At 41.9% G+C, this 20,854-nt stretch overlaps 1 protein-coding gene across 1 annotated transcript in view; it reads right to left on the bottom strand.

Annotated features, from left to right (window-relative positions):
* The window catches only part of SKA2 (spindle and kinetochore associated complex subunit 2), a 994,265-nt gene that overhangs the window by 385,574 nt on the left and 587,837 nt on the right, over window positions 1-20,854 (bottom strand). The window lies entirely within an intron of this gene.

Below are 20,854 nucleotides of genomic sequence, written 5' to 3'. Positions count from 1 at the left end.
GAGGTGAAAGACCAAATATGAGGGCCTAACAGAGAGTGCTTGAAGCTCAGAAACTCTACGCGCTTAAGTAATGGACACTAAGAAAATTGTCTTCCAAGAAAGGAACTTCAATGGACAAGATGATGCCGGCTCAAAAGGGGGAAGCATGAGTTGAGACAGCACCAAATTTAGATTCCAGGGAGTAATCGGATGTCTGATAGGGGGTCAAAGGTGATAAGTCCCTTTCAAAAAGGCTTTACATAATCTGTGGGACATAATGTTAGAACCTCCGCATCCCATATGGAAGTTAGATATGGCAGCCAATTGAACACTTATAGTAGCGGCTGCCGCTCCACCGTGGAAAAGTGAAGTAAAAAATTCCAGAATGCTATGAATAGGGGCGATAAAGGGATCAATACCATGTTGAGAAGCCGAATGACCAAATCGTTTCCATTTACTGTTATATATTTTCCTGCTGGAGACTTTATGCAAGGAAACCAGAATATGCTGAACCGCGGGAGACAAATCATGAGACCTGGCTAGGTTGGGAAGTGGAGCAGCCAAGCTGTTAGTTTGAGGGATACAAGAGAGGGGTGAAAAACTCCCGAAGAATGAGTCAGAAGGTCTGGCACTGGGTCCAGAACCCAAGGTTCTTCCACTTGGTATTGTTGAAGGAAGGGGAACCATATCTGCAGAGGCAGAATAACAGTCCTTACCAGGCTTTTGGCTTTCTGTAAAAATTTGGGGATCAGCAGGGATGGAGTAAAGGTATATAGGAGACCCGAGGGCCAATCGTGTATGAGTGCGTCCCTTGGGATGTCCCCCGGTGGAGGGTATAGGGCAAAGTAGCTTCTGCATTTGGCATTCATCGGGGATGCAAAAAGGTCGCAGCAAGGCTGGCCCCATTTGCGGAATATCTTTTCCGACACTCGTTCTTTGAGGGACCACTAGTGAGGTAATAGAATGGCTCTGCTCAATTTGTCCGCTATCACATTGGATGACCCCAGGATGTGCGTTGCTATCAGGAAGCGCCCGGTGGATACAGCCCACTGCCAAACTCTCAGGGCCTCTAGGGCATAAGGGGTAAGATCTGGTTCCCCCTTGACTGTTGATGTACCAGACTACTGACCTGTTGTCTGTCTGTATTGCAATCGTCTCTTGAGGTAGAGTGTCGTGAAAGTGTTGCAACGCTAGGAACACCGCTCTCAACTCCAAGACACTGATGTGCAAACTGGATTCCATCTCTGACCAAGTACCTTGGACAGTTCTTCCCTGACACAGCCCCCCCACCCTATCAGGGAAGCATCCGTGGTCACTGTGGCTGTGGGAGGGGGGAGTACAAACGGATGACCTACAGTAACTTGGTGGCTGTTCAACCACCAAAGGAGCTCCTTTATACAAGTATTTGTCAGCAGAATCTCATGTGACATTGGAAGTTGTTGATAAGACCACTGTGTGAAGAGTAACCACTGGAGTATCCTCATGTGCATGCGTCCCACAGGAACCGCTATGAGAGCCGCTGCCATGGTGCCTAACAGCTTCAGAACTTGGAATGCAGGGACTTTCTTTTCCATCAACAAAAGGGATATTTGGTTTCGTAAAGAGATTAGTCGTTTTTGAGGCAATCTGACCAGGGTGGTGGTGGTGTAGATCTGCTCCTATAAAGGAAATATGCTACAACGGCAATAAAGCAGATTTTTTGAAATTTAAGGTTATGCCCAACTGGGAGCACAGGCTGATAGTGTAATCCCTGGCGTGAATCAGTTGATGCCTGGTGGTGGCAGTGAGGAGCCAGTCGTCGAGATATGGAAACACCCAAAATCCTAAACGCCTCAGATAAGCCGTGACAACTGCCATGCATTTGGTGAACACTCTGGGGGCTGTGGTGAGACCAAAGGGCAGAGCTTGGAATTGATAGTGACTGGCCCCCAGCCGGAAACGCAAGTGATCTCTGGATGGCCTGGCCATTTTTATGTGGTAGTATGCATCCTTGAGCTCTATCGAGCACATCCAATCGCCCGTTTCAAGAAATGGGATTATCGACTGAAGCGTGACCATCCGGAACTTTTCCTTTCTGACAAAGGAGTTGAGATTGCTGAGGTCTAAGATGGGCCTCCAGTCCCCTGTTTTCTTTGGAACTAAAAAGAACCTGGAGTATGTTCTGGATCCTATTTGGTCCGCCAGGACTGGCTGGATGACTCTTTTTTCCAGCAGCCTCTAAATTTCTACAGCTGCTAGACTCCGCAGACTGGGTGGAACGTCTGGGATTCTTGCCCGAATGGAAGGGAATTCTGAAAAGGGAATGATGTAGCCTATGGTGAGTATGCTTTTTACCCAGGAATCTGATGTAATTCCTAGCCAGGCATCTGGGTATAAAGCTAAGCGACCCCCGACTGCTTCCAGAGTAGGACGGTCGGGCCTCCTCTCAGGAGCACTGATAGGGTTTGCCAGGGAACTGCTCCCTGTCACCCTGGTTCTGCGGACCCCCTCTGCCATCTGGGCTGGGAGACGTCTACCATTATACCCCCCTCCTCTGTCCCTGGAGGGAGTTTCACTACGTGTGTCCTGGAAAGCTCCTTGGGACTTTTGGAACCACATTTTTCCACCTCTCTGCCCTTTGGGGTATGGTCTAGTGAAAGTGGAAAAACGGACTCTTACGGCAGATACAGTCTTTCCTTCCTGCTCAAACCTAGTGAGTGTCTCCTTGACTTTGGGCCCAAACAAGAAAGAGCCATCAAATGGGGTATTCACAAAGGAAGACTTGAAGGCTTCCGTAAAGGAGCATAAGCGCATCCAGGATTGTCTCTACAGAGAGATCGCTGAACCCACTGCCCGGCTCGATCCCTCGGCTGCATAAGAAATGAGCCTCATGGACGAGTTTACAATGGAATTAAGGGTGTTAAGCTGTGCCTTCACTTTCTGGGAGACAGCATCACCTTTGTTGCCCTGTAGAGTATCTCCAAGCTCTTTAGGAGATCTTGTTGGAAGACGGGTAAAATGGGTTAAATAGTTAAGTGATCTCATTGCAAATGTCGCAGAATTAAAGATGCGTTTCCCATATCTGTCCATCGTCCTGGAATCTCTATTAGGAGGATGGACAGAGGAAGAGGTGTCTGACATCTCTTTCTTGGTGTCCGCCGCCACCACCATGGCATCAACAGGAACCCCTTTTGTGAGAAATGACTTATGCTGAGGGCAGGTGATAAATTTGTTGGGCCTCCGAGGGACCGGTTCCATAGAATCAGGAGACTCCCACACCTTTCGAGCGATTAAGTCCATTAATTCATCAAAATGCGGAGTAACCCAGCAGGTGGAGGGCTGAGACCCAAAAGATTTCAGGAGCACCGACTCATCCTCAGTAGGGGTAAGGGACTGCCAGTCACCCCTCTGCCTAAGTATTTCAAAGATGTCTGCAAAAGTGACATCCTCAGAGGAGGACCGTGGAGACCCTTCTGATTCCTCCAAGTCGGTGTCTGATGTTAAGGATTCCTGGGGGGAATCTAAATGCCTCCTCTTACACAGTCTTTTCCTGGGAACTTCATCAGTGGGGACGTCTGGTGAAGTCTCGGTCAAGCAGGGGTCACCCAATGGGGTTCAGCAACACACCAACAGCCAAATTCCACCAACGTTCTTTATTCAACGATCTGGTACCTCGGCCATTCGCCTTCAAAGGATCACCCAATGGGGTTACCTGAAGCTCTGGGTCTCGGCGCTTAGTGGGAACATGTGGTGTAGAGATAGAGCGCAGCCCTTTATGGGAGGAAGACAAAGGAACCGAAGAAGTGAAGGTCTTAGCAGACATGACCTTCCTCATGGCATCGAAGGCACCAGTTCCCCGATTCGAGGAGTCCACCGGTTCCGAAGAAGATGGCAGCCTCCCAGGGGCAGAGACCACGGGCTCCGAACCAGAGGACGGAACTGAGCTCATCTGCGCCAAAGCCCCGAGAGAGAGAGTCGGAACCGAAGCGTCGGTTTGACTCCCCCTTTGGAACCGGCGAGAGAGCGTCGGCTCAGAGACTCTTCGATCGGAACCGAAGAAGTCAAGGTCGAAGGAACCGAGAGCACTGGAACAGGCCTCGGCTCCAAGGGTTCCACCACTATCGGATTCTCTCTTTCCGGCTCCGAAGGCTCGACTGGCCTCGGAGGAGGAGCAGAACTCATGGAATGAGGGGTCCTAGGCTTCAAAGCCAACTGGGTCGAAGCAGCAAGCAATTTGGCCAGGGCCAGGTTCACCAAAAGTCTCTGTACCACTCGGTCCACATCGATGTCAGAAAGGGCACCGGAAGAACCAGTCGAAGGAGCCAAAGAAGCCACTGACTTAAGGATCGGAGATTTCAAAACTTCTGACACCGGTTCCAACACAATGACTTGGCTCAGAGGTAAGATCTCGGTGCACGGCTCCGAAGGCTGTGGAGCCGGCAACCGAGTCTTGCCAGACGTGCTCTGAGCCAAAGACTTGTGCTCCAAAGACACCTTAGACGACTTTGACCCCTTCGAGGACTTGGAATTCTGGTCAGTTTTATCCAATAAATCTTGGAAGTCCGATTTCAACAGTCCTCTGTCTACCAGTTTCCTTCTCCTCTCTAATAACACCCTGCCACTGAAGGAACGGCAGATAGAGCAGTCCTCCTGTAAATGTAGCGGACCCAAACAATAAACACAAGAAGTATGATTATCCGTGATGGACATCTTTTGTCCACAGTCACACTTTTTGAAACCAGATTTTTGCTTTTCTGACATTGTGAAAAAATTGTTCTAATAACACCACAAAACTCGCTTAGAAGTTCAGATCCCTGAACTACAATAACTATAGAAAGAAAAGCAAACACTCAATACAGACTATAAGGGGATAGGGTATTCAATTTGACAGAGCCCTGTCAAAACGAGTAAATCAAAAAGGCTGAAGGCCTAGGAGCAAACCACTCCGAACTAAAAACAAAATACTAGCTTAGATTACCTACTCTAATACCACCAAAAAGGAAGGAAAAAGTGAAGCCTCACTAAATATCAGATCCCTGATAGATATTAAAGTCTAAATATAAAAAAATATAATAAAAAAGAAAATACTGGCCCGAGCTTCTTCAGAAGATTGTGTGATCCGTTGCAGTGGTAAACTAGATCTGGGGTTTGGCAGCAGAGCATCATGGGATAGGGACTCAAGCTTCTAAGAGATCTAGAGCTAGGAAAGCGGCCGACTCAGAGCCGATGGATCGGCTCCGAACCCACGTGTAAGAACAAACGGTGAGATTGAACAACTGAACATCCTACATTTACCCGTTTCTCCCACATGTTCAATGGACTTTGTAAACCAGCATGTAAGTAGCCCACTATCTTGGGCTGCCAATATTAACCTTTCATTTCTTGGTTTGAATTCGCATCTCCTTAACCATTCCTGCGTTTGTTCCTGATCAACATGAGGTTCTTCCAGAAGTGTTCTATACTTGAAACTATATTTATGCTTTTTCCACATTTCTTGCCTTCTCATCTGGTCCTTCACCTTATATTCTTACTTTTTTTTTTTTTTTTGGCACATTTAGCTGCTGCCTGATTTTTATCTGCTTCTGGTTTAAATTCCATTCCTGCTTGACACCAATATGATTCTACTAAATTAAGCAGAGAAGTCATCTTAGATTTATTCTCCTCATGTTTCAAAACTTTCACTACATTTGGGTCTTGTGACGTCAGCATAGTATTCTGTACTGTTATTGTTATTTTCCTTAAGAATCTGCACCCAAAATACAAGTCTCTCCTTGTTTCTTGAAGCTTTCCTCCTGTTTCATTATCATCACTTTCCACTTTGAATTCCAACTTTCTGCTTGTGCTATGTACAGCAGCCTTAAACGAGTAGCTCTGAATTACCCCTTCTAATCATGTGATCCCAAACCACCTAGTTCTATTGGAAGGATCAACTTATCCTACTTGACTCTTGCCCTCTTCACCTCCTAGATAAAAATTCTTCAACTCTTTATTAATTGCTATGCACAACTTCTCCAGTTGATTAAATACGCCTTACCTGTGCATAAAACTAAAGGGACTAAAACATTTTCACTGCTTGTATCTTGCTATCCATATCCACAAAACAGACATTCATATGTCTCAGCTTTTGTATTATCTTTTGTTTAGCCTCTCCCACATATCTTTAGCTGCCATAACAAAACCCTTTTAAAACTATACTCCTAAGTACTTTATTTTATGGAAATTGCTGAACCAGTTCATGTGTGGGTACACAGTTTACAGCTATTGCCTTTATTTATCTTCATTAATTCTGTATCCCAAAAAGACTTCTGCCTCAGAATGTTCCACAACACTGAAATAACCTTTTTTCTGGTTTTATCATGAATAAAATAATATCTACAAATAAAACCAACTCTTCTTGACTACCATAGCAATTATATTCTTGAATTTCTGAATCACTTATTTCCTTTGACAGTGCTTCTAAATATAATGCAAATAGCAAGGGAAAAAAAGACTTCCCTGCCTGGTTTGTTTGATCTAACGGAACGTATCAGAGAGGATCCCCTCCCTTAATTTTCACCTCCAATCCCCTCACATATCCTCCTAATCAGCCTTATAATTTTGTCAAGGAATGTAAATGTTTGCAATGCCCTACTCAAAATCCCAGCTTACTCGATAAAATGCCCTCTCTGCATCAAGACCCACCACCACTGCGTGATTAATTTTGCCAAATGTTTGCCTCCCATACACACAACCATATCTATATCTGATATGAGGTTCTTCCAGAAGTGTTCTATACTTGAAACTATATTTATGCTTTTTCCACATTTCTTGCCTTCTCATCTGGTCCTTCACCTTATATTCTTCCTTATATATCATATCTGATCCATATCTATCAGTTTTAACATCACCTTTGCCATTTATTTAGCCATTACAAACAGAAACACATTATAATCATGGTTTAGAATCAAAATGGGCCTATATAAACTGGGATCAGATGGATCTTTACCATCTTTAGATATTACAGCCACCACCACTTTCCTCCAGGATGTTTGTTTTTTTTTAACAAGAAACATCTTTATTAAACAATCACTTACAACACAGGCAATCATATACTAGTACAAATGAAAACAACCCACACAGGCACAATCCTAGTTGCAAGCAATTTACATCACTTATACTCTACCCAATCATTTCCAAACATTATATAGCTCATTTAAGTCCTGCCTTCTTTTAAACCTCATTTTCCCAAGTAGTTTGCTCCTGCCCTTTTCTATAGTTCTCAATTCTAGTTGTTTTACCTCTGTTATTCACTCCTTTTAGTATAGTTGGTTTAGATTCTGATTTCCATTTTCTAGTAACTGTTTTTTTGGCAGCCACCATATTTAGACATAGCAAAGCCTTGCCATGTCTAGGCAATTCCGATTCTGTACCATAGTTCAGGAAAAATCATCTTCCTCAGCCCACCAATTTGCTCACCCAGCATCTCAGACAGTGCATTGCTCAGGGAATCCGTCAAATCCATCTACTCACTGCACATCCAGATGTCCCCAATTACCTCTTTTCTTCTCCATCATACTTCCGACATTTCCTGTCTACCTACGGAAAAATTCTCTGGAGTCTACTGGGGGTATAAAATATCTTTATAATTATTTCCGAGCAAAGATCCTAAATCTTTTAGATTTTGCTGCATATTTGGGAGACATACATATATCATCCAATTGTTTCTTTGTGAATTGCTTATCCAATCTCTCTTTCCAATCCTTTCTGACCTCCTCTGATTGATTCTTATCATGCAGTATTTTATATGCTGTACTAATTAATCCCTTTTTAATGGCAGCTTCTGTTCTAGATTCTACAAGAACTCCACCAGTGCTCTTTAGGAGCTCCCTATTTCTTTCTCTTTGCCTATGCGCTGATATCGATTATTGACAGGGAAGGCAATCTCTAACCTGAGTCTAAATAAATTCTTGGCCTCTTCCCATTCTATCATCTTTCCCTCTCTAGTTATTTGATCCCAGTACCTTGGTTTCTTTGCCATTTTTTTTCCAATAAATTTCAGTCCCTCTTGCCTATTATCTATATCCTTAATTGCAGTTATCCCAATTGGCAAAATCTCCTTTTCTCCATTAATGTGTTGGCCTAGTTATTAGGATACTTTCTGCGACTTTATAAATATAATATTCTACATGATTTTTGTTATTCTCCTTAAAGGCCTGCATCCAAAATCTCAGTGTCTCCTTGTTTCTTGAACTACTCCCTTTTATCATCATCCCTTTCCACTTTAAATTATACTTTTCTGCTTGTGTTACATAAGGGAGCCTTAACTGTGTAGCTCTGAAATACCCATTCAAATCAGGTAATCCCAATCCACCCTGTTCTACTGGAAGAATCAGCTCATCCCACTTGACTCTTGCCATCTTCCCCTCCCAGATAAAACTCCTTCAACTCTTTATTAATTGCTATCCACAACTTCTCCTCTGGTTGATAAAAATATGACCTGTGTACAAGACTAATGGGTTAAAACATTTTAACTGCTTGTATCTTACTATCCATATTCATATAACAAAATTTCCATGTTCTCAGTTTTTTTATTATCTTTTCTTTAGTCTCTTCCCACATATCCTTAACCGCCACACCAGAATCATTTTAATCCATACTCAAATACTTCATTTTTATCACCTCCCCATAAATATGGATATTGTTGAACCAATTCTTATGTGGATCCATAATTTATTGCTATTGCCTTTGTTTTAGCCTGATTAATTTTGTATCCCGAAAATATTTGAAATGGTGTCAAAATGTTCCACAACACTGTAAATGTCTCTCTCTGGTTTTGTCAGGTATAAAATTATATCATCTGCAAACACAGCCAGTTTTACTTGACTACCATACCAATTAAATCCTTGAATTTCTGAGTCCCTTACTTTCTTTGCCAATTGTTCTAAATATAATGCAAATAAAGGGGAAAGAGGAAAAACCCCTGCCTGTTTCCTCTACTCAGAAGTTATCAGGGAGGACCTCACTCAGTTTATTTTTTTGCCTCCGATCCCTCATACATCCTCCTAATCAACCTTATAATTTTTTTCAGGAAATGCAAATGCTTCCATTGCCCTGCTCATAAAGTTCCAGCTTACTCTGTCAAATGCTTTCTCTGCATCAAGACCCACCAACAAAAATGGTATTTTCTTACATTCTGCTTCCCTCTGGATCATCAATGTTCTGTTAATGTTGTCAAATGTTTGCCTCCCCTCCACAAAACCACACTGATCATTATCTATCAATTTTGGCATAACTTTTGCCATTCTTTCAGCCATTATAGACATGAACATTTTATAATCATGGTTTAGTATTGAAATGGGCCTGTACGAGGCTGGATCTGATGGTTTGTACCCTATTCAGGTATTACAGCTACCACTGCTTTCTTCCAGGGTGTTAGTACTTCTCCTGTTCTTAAAATACTGTTAAACAAAACCTTCCAGATTATCATGTTTTTCCCTCCTAGCTTCCAAACCTCTACAGGAATACCATCTATTCCTGAGGACTTTGCTGTAGATTGGCTGTACATCACACTTTTTATCTCATCTCCTCTCATCCTAAACATTAGTAATTGAGCCTCCTCCACCTCTAACCTTGGCATATTTAATTCTTCCAAAAACATTTCCATTTGTATATTTCTTGATTTCTATATGTTTCTGCTTTATACAGACTTTCATAGAATTTCTGAAGCATTTCTAATACTTCTACAGGAATTCTTATTACCTCCCTTGTTCTACGCTCTCTAAGCTTGGTGGCAGCCCTTTCTACTTTCTATTTCGTGAATCATTGTGCTAAAAGATTTTGTGCTCTAGTGTTATCAAAAACAGTTGCCTAACAACAATCTTTCTAAACTCATGCATATTACTGATTGAGGTAATCCCTTATTTTCTGATTAGCATTCTGCAGTTGATCCTCTTCCTGTACTTGAGATTCCCCCTATTCTGCAATACTTTAACATTTGTCAATCCCTCTAAATGATTCTTGTAACTTAACCACAGCTCCCTTTCTGTTATTTCTACCCTATTTTTAAACTCCACCTTAATTTTATCCCAATCCCTAGCTATATTTTCAGAAGAAATTTCTATCCTCTCGAATAGCTGCTGAATAATCTCCAATACCCATTCTTTAAATTCCTCTCTCTTTAACAAATAGGTGGGAAAGCTCCAGTGCCTCATTATAATTTCATTACTCTGTGTTTTTATTTTAGTTATTATTGGCATATGATTTGAAATGGTTATTGGGTACCTATCAAGACCTTCAGTTAATTACACATATTCCTGCAAAATGTAAATTCTGTCTAGCCTAGTTCTGTTTTTATATCTTGGAAAATACTATGTAAATTCACTCCAAACTACTACATCTTCTATGCCAAATATTTTCATAAATGTCTTCAAAAATCTACCCTTCTTTGTAATACTTTCCCTTCTGGGCCCCCCAGACACATTTTCACGGCTGCAAATCAAATTCCAGTCCCCACCCATGTGTAATATGCCTTGCTAAAACTGATTATTTCTCCTAGAATTTTCTTAAACTCCATTATAGCAGTTTTAGGTGGAATAATAATACACACAAGTGTAACCCTCCTCCCTTGCCAGCAGCTCCTTAGCACTACAGATCTGCCCCTCTTCTATCACTATTGGAGCTCCTCTTGCAATTAATATAAGTACTCCTATTTTCCTCTATCCCAGATATCCAAATGAATAACCATCCTGAAAACCCTTCTTTATCAAATTCACATGTTCAGTTCTTTCCAAGCGTGTCTCCTGTAACTTGGCTATTTGCACTCTACATTTTTAATACAGTTCACTATTCTTTCTTTTTTGTATGTATCTGCGAGACCACTGAAATTTAAATACATTACAGAAAGCATCACTGTATTAAAAAGTTATCATTCCCACCTTTTATGTATAACATCTTTTTTTAAATGTCTAGTTCCAACATTTGTATTACATGCAAGTTGAAATTTTATATAGTTGTTTCTTGTCAAATCCATTTGTGCTTATGTCACATCTTACAAAACGTTTTGTTTTATTGAAAGTCCTAAAAAAACACCCCCTAAAACCGATTTAATACTAACACACACAACTATGTGTATCTTCAAATATTGATGTTTTACCCTCCTAAAAGAAGCAAATGTCCCAGACTGACAGCCACACTTACAGACTTGAGTTAACCTAAAAGAAAGGTTATCCATGCTAAAATGCATGGCGCAGTATGTGCATCTACTAAGTGTTAACTTGTTTTGTCTCATCTTTATAGCTCTTCCAGCTAGGAAAACACCTGAATGCTTTCAGAGAACATTATCTCACAGCCAGTTTTTCTTTTCTTTTTCCCCCTAGCCAGTCGCTCTCCACCAAACTGTAACCAATTTCCCTTTATCACATTGTCTCCATGGAGACATGGGAACCAGTGAATTTCTCTTTATCAGATTGTCTCCATGGAGACATGAGGGCCAGATACAGAATTGCTACTAAGCATACATTCATTTTCTAGAAAAAAGCCTTACAATATTCAATATTCTTTTTCATTTACTTGCTTTCTCTACAAACTTGTTACTAAATCAATCTAAGGTCCTTAAATCAGTCATTCCACATGCAAGAATGAAAAAAAAAGCAGATTCATTTTTCTTTCGTCATTCTCTTTTAACCAGGCTTTTATGTTATACTACAGTGCCTACTTTTCTTAAAACTGAAGAAAGAGAGAAGAGAAAAAGAAAAAAAACAGCAGCAGTACCTATTTCAATTCCCATTACACTTAAAAATAACTGAGAAAATGTTACTTTATAGTATGCAAAGGAAAGCATACACCACAAAAATAGTACTATTAAGAAAAAATGTTTTCTTTACTTACAGTTAACTTTCTCCCCTCTCTTCCTCTCCCCAAAGTATTTTTTCCGAATATTAATGACATGAAGTAGGGCAAATACTGAGTCCCTCACAAATCCGATAAATTCTGAAAACATCAAATATTTCCACATTTTCTTGTTTTGTCATATTTCACAAATATAATAATTGCACTGTAATCCCATATTAAGTTACTGGTTTTATTACTATTCGTCTCCATCTCCCAAAACCTGTTTCTGCTTTATTTCCAACACACTATCAATTCTTCTAGTCAACTCTCATGCTCCCTTCCTTCTCTCCAAAATTTTTAATTGAAACAGTGGAAAGGGTTTTACAGGTGCAGTCTCTCTGTGGTCTTTATTAGCAAAAGAAAAAAAAGCCGAATCTCATTCAGTTTCACAGCTGTATTTCCTCCTTGGCATGTACTTCATGAAAAAAGTATTTTGTCCCTCCAGGGAAGAATACCTTGGAGACAGCTGGGTACAGCAGATTGAATCTCACCCCTGCATCTCGACATTCCCAGAAAAGTGGAATGAATTTACTCCTGCCTCCTGTACAATGACTAATCATTCCCCACAAACATCTGCTGTCTCCCACTTTTAGTATTTTGTCCTTTTGCCACAGTTTTGTGAGAATGAACTCCTCCTGCTGGTTGGATTACATCTTTACTATTAAAGGTCTAGGTTGCTTTCTCATAGACAGATTTGGCGCATATACACGATATGTCCTTTCGACTAACAACTTCTGCTGTGGAATACCAGTCCAGTTGCTTATTTGTGCTTTCATAAATTTAATGCAGTCTGTTCCTTCCAGCTTCTCTGGTATATTTGAAAATCTCAGTTTTTTCCTACTTACCCTGCCTACCAGATACAGTAAGCATAAACTTCCTTTGACAAAAGCCAAACTGGGATAGATCCAGTGTCTGGAGGTCTCATATGTCCTTGTTGAAATTTCCATGATAATTCTTTCCATTGCTTCGCAAATAAGACTAGTCAGACTAATGAGTCTGAAGATTTCCAGGATCTCCTAAGGCCTTCCCTTATGAAGGGGGATGACTGTCACACTCCTCCATTCATGTGGCACAAAGCCTGTTTTAACAATATAGTAAAGTAATGACTCCAGGGGTCACTATAAGTCATGTCATAGACTGTTCAACAGGCATCACGGGATGTTATCGGGGCTCACTATGGCAGTGCTCTTAGCTTCTTGAGCACATCCAGTACATGCTCACTAGTTATAGTGGAGAAGTTATGTCTGAGGTTATTTTTCAGGGGATGGTTGGGGTGAGAGGAGGGTAAAGCTGGAACTGAACTTGTGCACTAACACGTTCACTATATCAACAGGCTCAGGTATTGTGGCACAATTAACCACCACCAGTTCAGCACATTGGTGTGTGCTGCCCTTGAGTTTTCTGACATAGCTGAAGAAGGTCTTATGGGTACCTTTCACCTGGGAAGCTATCTTGACCTCAAAGTTGGCTTTTCTTGACTTAATTAGCTCTCTTAATTGCCTATTAAGTTTGATGAGTGTTTTTATCTTAATGGGAATTACCCTTCTTGACTTTTGCCATTTTTTTTCTTTTGTAGTATATCGTGTTTAATTTGTGATGCCATCAAGGCGATTTGTTTCTGAGGCTAGTTCTGGGCTTGCTTCTGTTAGGTACAGCAGCCTCTATGCAGCCATTGACATGGTTGTACAGAGTTTCTGAGAGCAATTCAGCATAGGCTGCTGTGTTTTTGGGGTTTGGAGGGGCACTGAATTTTGACAAACCATTACTTAATAAAAAGTAATCTAGCTTGGAATAGCTCCGGTTATTGGTTTTAATGGGATTATGGGGTTGATTTTGATTTCGATAAGAGACAGCTTATGGACCTTACCGAGGAGGGAAAGATATTGGGTAGGGGGTATTAAGAGTTCTTCACTATTTGTGAGCACGAGGTCCACTATGTTCGAACCTTCTGTGAGCATATTCACTATTTGGTCAAGGGTGTTTGCATTTACCAAGTCCAAAAATGTGTGTCCGAAGATTTCAGCCCATGTAGGATTCCAGTCTATAAAGGGGTAATTAATGTCTCCCATAAGTAGTGTTAGGTTGGATGGCAAGTGTCTCCAAGTAGGGCCAAGTATGCATTGTGAGCTTCTTAGGACATGGAGGGTGACCAACAGTTCACTAGGATATGATACAGGATTTTGTCTATGGTGATCTGCACATAGGGGAATTCCAGTATATCATCCTGGTTGACCACCTTAGAGGTATGCTTGTTACTGATGTATACTGAGACATCTCCACCTTTAGACTTTGTCTGTGCAGTTACTGGTCTAGAGGTATGGAAAGTACTGAAACCTTGTACTGCTGGAACACTCTGCTGCTTCAAAGCATGTCTCTATAACTGCACAGATGTCTATATTCTTGAGTGTGAGAAGGGCATGGAGGGAGTGAATTTTTTTTTAGTTAGACTCCTGGCATTGAGCAGTCACACCTTGAAGTTCAGTGGAGTTGCGTTTGCTATGTTGGCAGGTCTGTCAATTTGGCACAGCCTAAAAAGGGCACTATGGGGAAGGAAGAAATGTTAGCCAGTATTAAAAGCTTAGAGAGGAAAGGTGCAGAATATCATTCACAAAACAACGTGGTCTGTTAACCATATCTTCCCAAACTGACAAATATTGGGTCCCCTTAAAATGACACCAGAAAGACAGTCAGATGTTGAAGTCAATAATATTTTACTCATATTGTGGCATCATCCTCTATGATGGTAATATGCTGCTCAATGATATGCTCATACTAGCCTGAGACACACACTGTGAATGCTCCATAATGCCTCTCTTCATAATGTCCAGGGAGGCACATATCAGGTCATTTACACCTACGAGGACTTTGATGGAATCATACTAGTACCTGTGGTATACTGAAGAGTGCATACATGATTTGGTGGATCCTGTCTCCAGATAACAACAGTTACCTCCTTCTTGTTCAGGCTGGTTAGAAGACCATCAGTATATCTTACAATGAAGTCCCCTATGATGAGAGTCCTTGGAAGTGTTTGATTGTCTTAGCAGGATAGTGTGGAGGGCTCCACTGAAAGTGACAGTATGTGTGGTGTTTTTTCTGACAACCTTTGGTCTTGCAGAGGCATAGCTTTGACAAGGACATTATAAGCTACCTTTGTTGTTTAGGAAGACTGGTTTTAAGGGCCTTAGCATATGTTAGTCTATGTGAGGATTGTGTGTATAGAGCTTTGGCAACCTGGTGTATGCTTATATGATAAAGTTTAGCCTCCAGTAACATTAAGTACAGCTCTAGCATATTGTGTCTACTATTTTAAGGAATAAGTGGTTGTCAATAAACACAAGACAATTTCTACATTCACTCAAGATGCCCATATCCACTAAGCTGGCTACAGAGAAGTTAGGAAATTGCTTATCCATACTGTCTAGTCTTTTGGTGCAGACAAATAAAGGTGCTTTACTGGGACACAGTATGCTAAACAGTACTAAATTCTAATAACATTTACACACTACTGAATTCTACTAAATCTATAGGTATTGCCACTTGACACCCAACTAGCTAATCTAGGCATGTCACCGCACAAGGCATTTGCTGTACATTGCTGCTTTACCTGAAACAGTTTTATGGGCCGCTCTACAGGGAAAATTTGCTTTCTAGGTGTTTACTACTGTACAGGGCTAACCTACACAAAGGCACAAAATTTACAGCAGGAGACAATATGTAGTAAAGGAGGTTTAATCAAAAGTAACACTGTTTTGCTGGGTGAGCGCTCAATGTTACGGATGTATGGAAAGCAATGGGCGGGAAGAGTACATAAATAGCTTATACAACAAACAATAACAACAACAAAAGAGGGGAGGGAGGGATTTTGGAAATCAGGGGTGGAGGCCAGACACACAGCTTTATCACAACAAAAGGGTGGGAAGGTTGGGAAATTTTTTCAAGAAGGCTAGCTAGAGAGGTATGCAGTCAAAAAAGAAGTTATGTACTCACCATAATGTTCCATCTGAGTAGTTGTACTTCATTTGTCTTCAACCTGTGGGAATACGGATCCATATCGGATACGAGCCAGCAAATATTACTAGCATCAGCTCCGAGCTCCAAACTCCTCCCCTTACCCATAATACACCTCCAATGCCTTCCATCCCCAGATCGAGTTTGCTGAACTTATACTTAGTACCCAACCTGATAATATACTTGTGACCTATACTGCAGCCCGTAGGCTGATCATGCGCCAAGGTCTGGGGGATGGAGGGAGGGATGGTTGAAGACAAATGAAGTACAACTACTCAGATGGAACGTTATGGTGAGTACATAACTTCTTTATCTGAAGTAGTTTACTTCATTTGGTCTTAAACCTGTGGGACAGAGTCCCCAGCTACTAAAAACTCCTGGGAGGCCCTCATGGAAGGATAATCCGGAGCACCGCGGAACCAAAGGATGCTCTCCTTCTTGAAATCAAATCCAATTTATAATGAGATCTAAACGTACGAGATGAGGACCAAGAAGCTGCAGAGCAAATGTCATCCAAAGATACTCTAGACCAGAAAGCCACAGACGTAGTCATGGACCTGGTGGAATGAGCTTTAACCTAACCTGGAGGAGACATGCCACTGTCCTTATAGACCTGCAGGATGCCTGATAAAATTGATCTAGCTATAGTGACCTTGGAGATAGGTTTCCCCAAAAAGGGTTTACAGAAGAAAGGAAACAATTGATCAGATTTACTAAAATTTTGTGTCCTGTGTAAATAGAATCGTAACTGTCTATGAACATCCAACATGTATAGTTTGTATTCCATTTTGTTCGTAAAATTGGGAAAGAACACAAGCAAATTTAAAGTCTGATTGATATTGACTGGTGACGCCACCTTAGGAAGAAAAGATAGACTGGTCCGAAGAGAAACTCTGTCTTTATGAAAAATCATGTACGGAAGTTTGATGGACAAGGCCTGTAATTGTGAAACCCTTCTAGCAGAGGTGATAGCTACCAGAAAGGCCGTTTTCTACGACAAAAATTTTAGATTTGCAGTTGCGGCAGGCTCGGAAGGTGGAGTTACCAGAGCTTGGAGAAAGTACAGTTGTGTACACTTACTATAAATGTAGATGTTAGAGTGTATTCACTGTTGCAGTCATTACATTTGGGTAATCTACTGGCAGGTTGCCCTCAGTCGGCCTGAATAGCAAAGTCTTGGGTCCTGCGTCGGTTGCTGTCTCCTCTTCCATGACGTCAGGTCGTCAGGGGTATAAAACATGCAGCAGACGACATTTTCTTTAGTTTTTCTTGCCCCAGATGTCAGGTGCCCCCCAAATGGGGAGCAAAAATATATATATATATATATATATAAGTAAACAGTAAATATATAAATACACTTTTAGAAGCATAAACGTTACCTTCAACTAAAAGCAAATACACCACAAAGGCTTTAGAGTATAGTGAAGGAAAGAAAATGTATAGAAAGGGGGATGGCGGGTGGGTAACCAGGACTGCAACAGTGAAAACACTCGAACATCTACATTTATGGTAGTGTACACAACTGTACTATGTTCTTTGTGTTTCACTGTTGCAGTCATTACATTTGGGTAGAATACCAAAGCTATGGATGGGAGGCTGGAACTAAATAGCATTAGGAGCGGCTATAAGGCCCTGCAGAACTGCAGTGGCAAAGCCTGCCCTGGATTTAGAGAAGAGAGGCAAATGATAATGCTTTGTGAAGGTATGAACAGAGCTCCAACTAGCAGCTTCTAGAATGTCTTTGGTTGGAACTCCTCTCAGAAAGGCTGCTGAGGTAGAGGCAGCTCTGGTGGAATGTGACCTGATTCCCTTGGGTACAGGTTTACCATGATGCAAGTAGCAGAAACGAATGCAGTAGCTTATCCACTTAGAAATAGTCTGCTTTGATATAGCCTTTTCCCTGTGATCGTGAAGCAAACGCCACCAGTAGTTGCTCAGACTTTCTTAAAGATTTGGTCCTGTTTAAAAAGAATCTTAGTTGTCTGTGTACGTCCAATGAATGCAGAATCCGCTCCCCCTTGTTCTGTGGATAAGGGTAAAATGTTGGCAGGTGAATAGTTTGGTTATGAGCCACACTGGATACCACCTTAGGTATAAAGCAAGGATTGGTCCTGAGGGACACCCTGTCCGGGTAAAATGTAATAAAAGGCTCCACAGCCATGAGAGCCTGCAGTTCTGAAACTCTTCTTGCTGAAGTGATTGCTAAAAGGAAAGCTGTTTTCCAAGACAGAAACTTTATATCCACAGTAGCTGCTGGTTCAAAAGGAGGCAGGGTGAGTTTTTCCAGCACAAAATTGAGGTTCCATGCAGGAGTTGATCTTCTGGGAGGCCTTAAATTTTTGGCTCCACTAAGATACTGTTTTAACAGTGGATGAGAGAAGATGGAAGGCTCCGTGTTGTAATGAGCCGAGATGGCAGAGGCATGGATTTTTACTGAAGAGAAGGATAGGCCCTTGTCAAGCATCTCAGTCAAGTATTGTAAAATCTGAGGGATATTTGGTTTTGCTGTGTCCGTTCATTGTGCTTGGTTCCAAGCACAGAATCTCTTCCATTTATCAGTATAAGATTTTCTAGTACAAGGCATTCTGGCATTCAAAATGACATCCATAACAGATTTACTGAGAGGTGCTGTTTGAATACTTACATGATCAGCCATGCTGCCAGGTTCAGAGTTTGGAGCTGAGTGTGCAGAATGTGATTGTTCTGCTGAGACAGTAGATGAGGTATTTGAGGCAAGTACCAAGGAAGGAGTTGAGACATATTCCTTAAAATTGGGTACCAGTGCTGGCGAGGCCAGTCCGGAGCAATTAGGATCATTTTTGTTTTTTCCTGTCTGACCTTTAGTAAGACCTTGGGGAGAAGAGGAGGGAAAGCGTAGACTGATAGGTTATTCCAACTGAAGGATAGACCATCCACTTTCCATGCTTGTCTGTGACAAGTCCTTGTGCAGAATTTGTCCAGTTGATAATTTTGGGGAGAGGCAAACAGATCTATGTCTGGGCTCCCCCATTTCTGTGTTACCATGCTGTAGACTTATGGATCCAGTTTCCACTTGTGAAGGTCCATAAGATTTCTGCTTAGGTCTGCCAGAGTATTTTGTTTTCCTGGCAGGAACTGAGCTTGAAGATGTACTTGGTAAGTCAAGGCTGTGTCCCACAATGCCATGGCTAGTCTGCAAAGGGGGTAGGAATGTGTACCCCACTGCTTATGTACCACATAACCGTGGTTATGTCCATCTTTATTAGTAGTTGCACTGGATGAAGTACGTCCTTGCAGGCTGTAAGGGTATTCTGAACAGCTAGCATCTCTTTCTGGTTGATATGCAGATGCATTTGTTTTGTGTTCCATATGCCCCGAATGCATCTCCCTGCCAGGTAGGCCCCCCAAGCATAGTCTGATGCGTCTGTAGTTAGGGTTTGGGTGGCAGGGCGTAGAGTGAATGACAGTCCCTTGTTTTGGTGACATGTCTCTGCCCACCAAAGAAACTCCTGTTGAAGGCAGGGAATGAGAGGAAAGTACAGTTTTGTACCTGCCATAAATGTAGATGTTCGAGTGTAAACACTGCTGCAGTCATTACACTTGTGTTATCCTGCCATCAGGCGGTTCCCCAGTCGGCCTGAGTTCCAAAGTCTTGGTCCGGCGTCGGGTGCTGTCGCCTCCTCCCTGACGTCAGTGCGACAGGGGTATATAAGATGCAGCTGACGCCATTTTCTTCAGTTTTTCTTGCCCCAGATGTCAGGTGCCCCCAAATAAGTAGACAATTTAAATTGCTAATAAAACATACATAAGAAAAGCAAACAACAACTTTCAGTTACCAGTAAATACTCCCCATAGGTAGTAAAGGGTAGAAGGCATAGGTATGTACCAGCAAGTAAGAGGGGAAGGAAGGAGGGTAATCTGGACTGCAGCAGTGTTTACACTCTAACCTCTACATTTATGGTAGGTACAAAACTGTACTATGTTCATCGTGTTACACTGCTGCAGTCATTACACTTGGGTGGAATCCCAAAGCTGAGGTAGGGAGGCTGGTTCTATAAGGCATTAGGGGTGGCTATAAGGCCCTGCAGCACAGCAGTGGCGAAGCCAGCTCTGGATTTGGAGTATAAAGGCAAATGGTAATGCTTGGTGAAGGTATGCACACAACTCCATGTTGCTGCTACCAAAATATCCTTGGTAGGTACTCCTCTGAGGTAGGCAGTTGAAGTGGCTGTTGCCCTGGTGGAGTGAGATCTAATGCTGCTAGGTACAGGTTTCCCATGGTGAGTATAGCAGAAACGTATACAATGTCCTATCCATTTTGAGATAGTCTGTTTGGAAATGGCTTTTCCCTGTGCTCCTGCAGCATATGCTACCAACAATTGCTCAGATTTTCTGAAAGCTTTGGTTTTGTCCAAGTAGAAGCGTAACTGTCTGTGAATGTCCAAAGAATGAAGTAGTCTCTCCCCTTTGTTCTGTGGTTTTGGATAGAAAGTTGGAAAATGAATAGTTTGGTTTAGAGCCACACTTGATACCACTTTTGGCATAAACGTAGGGTTAGTTTTTAAAGACACCCTGTCCTGGTGGAAAATGAGGAAAGTTCCACTGCCATTAGTGCCTGTAATTCTGAAACTCTTCGTGCTGATGTTATTGCCATTAGCAGAGCAGTTTTCCAAGAGATGCATTTTAATTCTGCTGTGTTAGCTGGCTCAAAAGGAGGTAAAGTTAATTTTTCCAAAACAAAGTTGAGGTCCCAAGTTGGGGTAGGTGCTCTACGGGGCGGGTCTTATGTTTTTAGCCTCTCTGAGGTACTGTTTGAGCAAAGGATTAGAAAAAATTGGTGGATCCGCGTTGTAATGAGCAGAAATGGCTGAGGCGTGGATCTTGATGGATGAGAAGGAGAGGCCCTTGTCCAGCATCTCAGTTAAATTTTGAAGTATCTGAGGAATGTTTGGGACAAGAGGGTCAAGGCTGTGCGCCTGGTTCCAGGCACAGAATCTCTTTCATTTATCTGAGAAGGCTTTCCTGGTGCTAGGCCTTC

Source organism: Protopterus annectens, chromosome 13.part0, assembly GCF_019279795.1.
Source record: "Protopterus annectens isolate FY-2018-M chromosome 13.part0, PAN1.0, whole genome shotgun sequence".
Classification (NCBI taxonomy): Eukaryota; Metazoa; Chordata; order Ceratodontiformes; family Protopteridae; genus Protopterus; species Protopterus annectens.
Note: the sequence above shows the minus strand (reverse complement) of the source record. Positions and strands in the feature narration are given on the sequence as shown.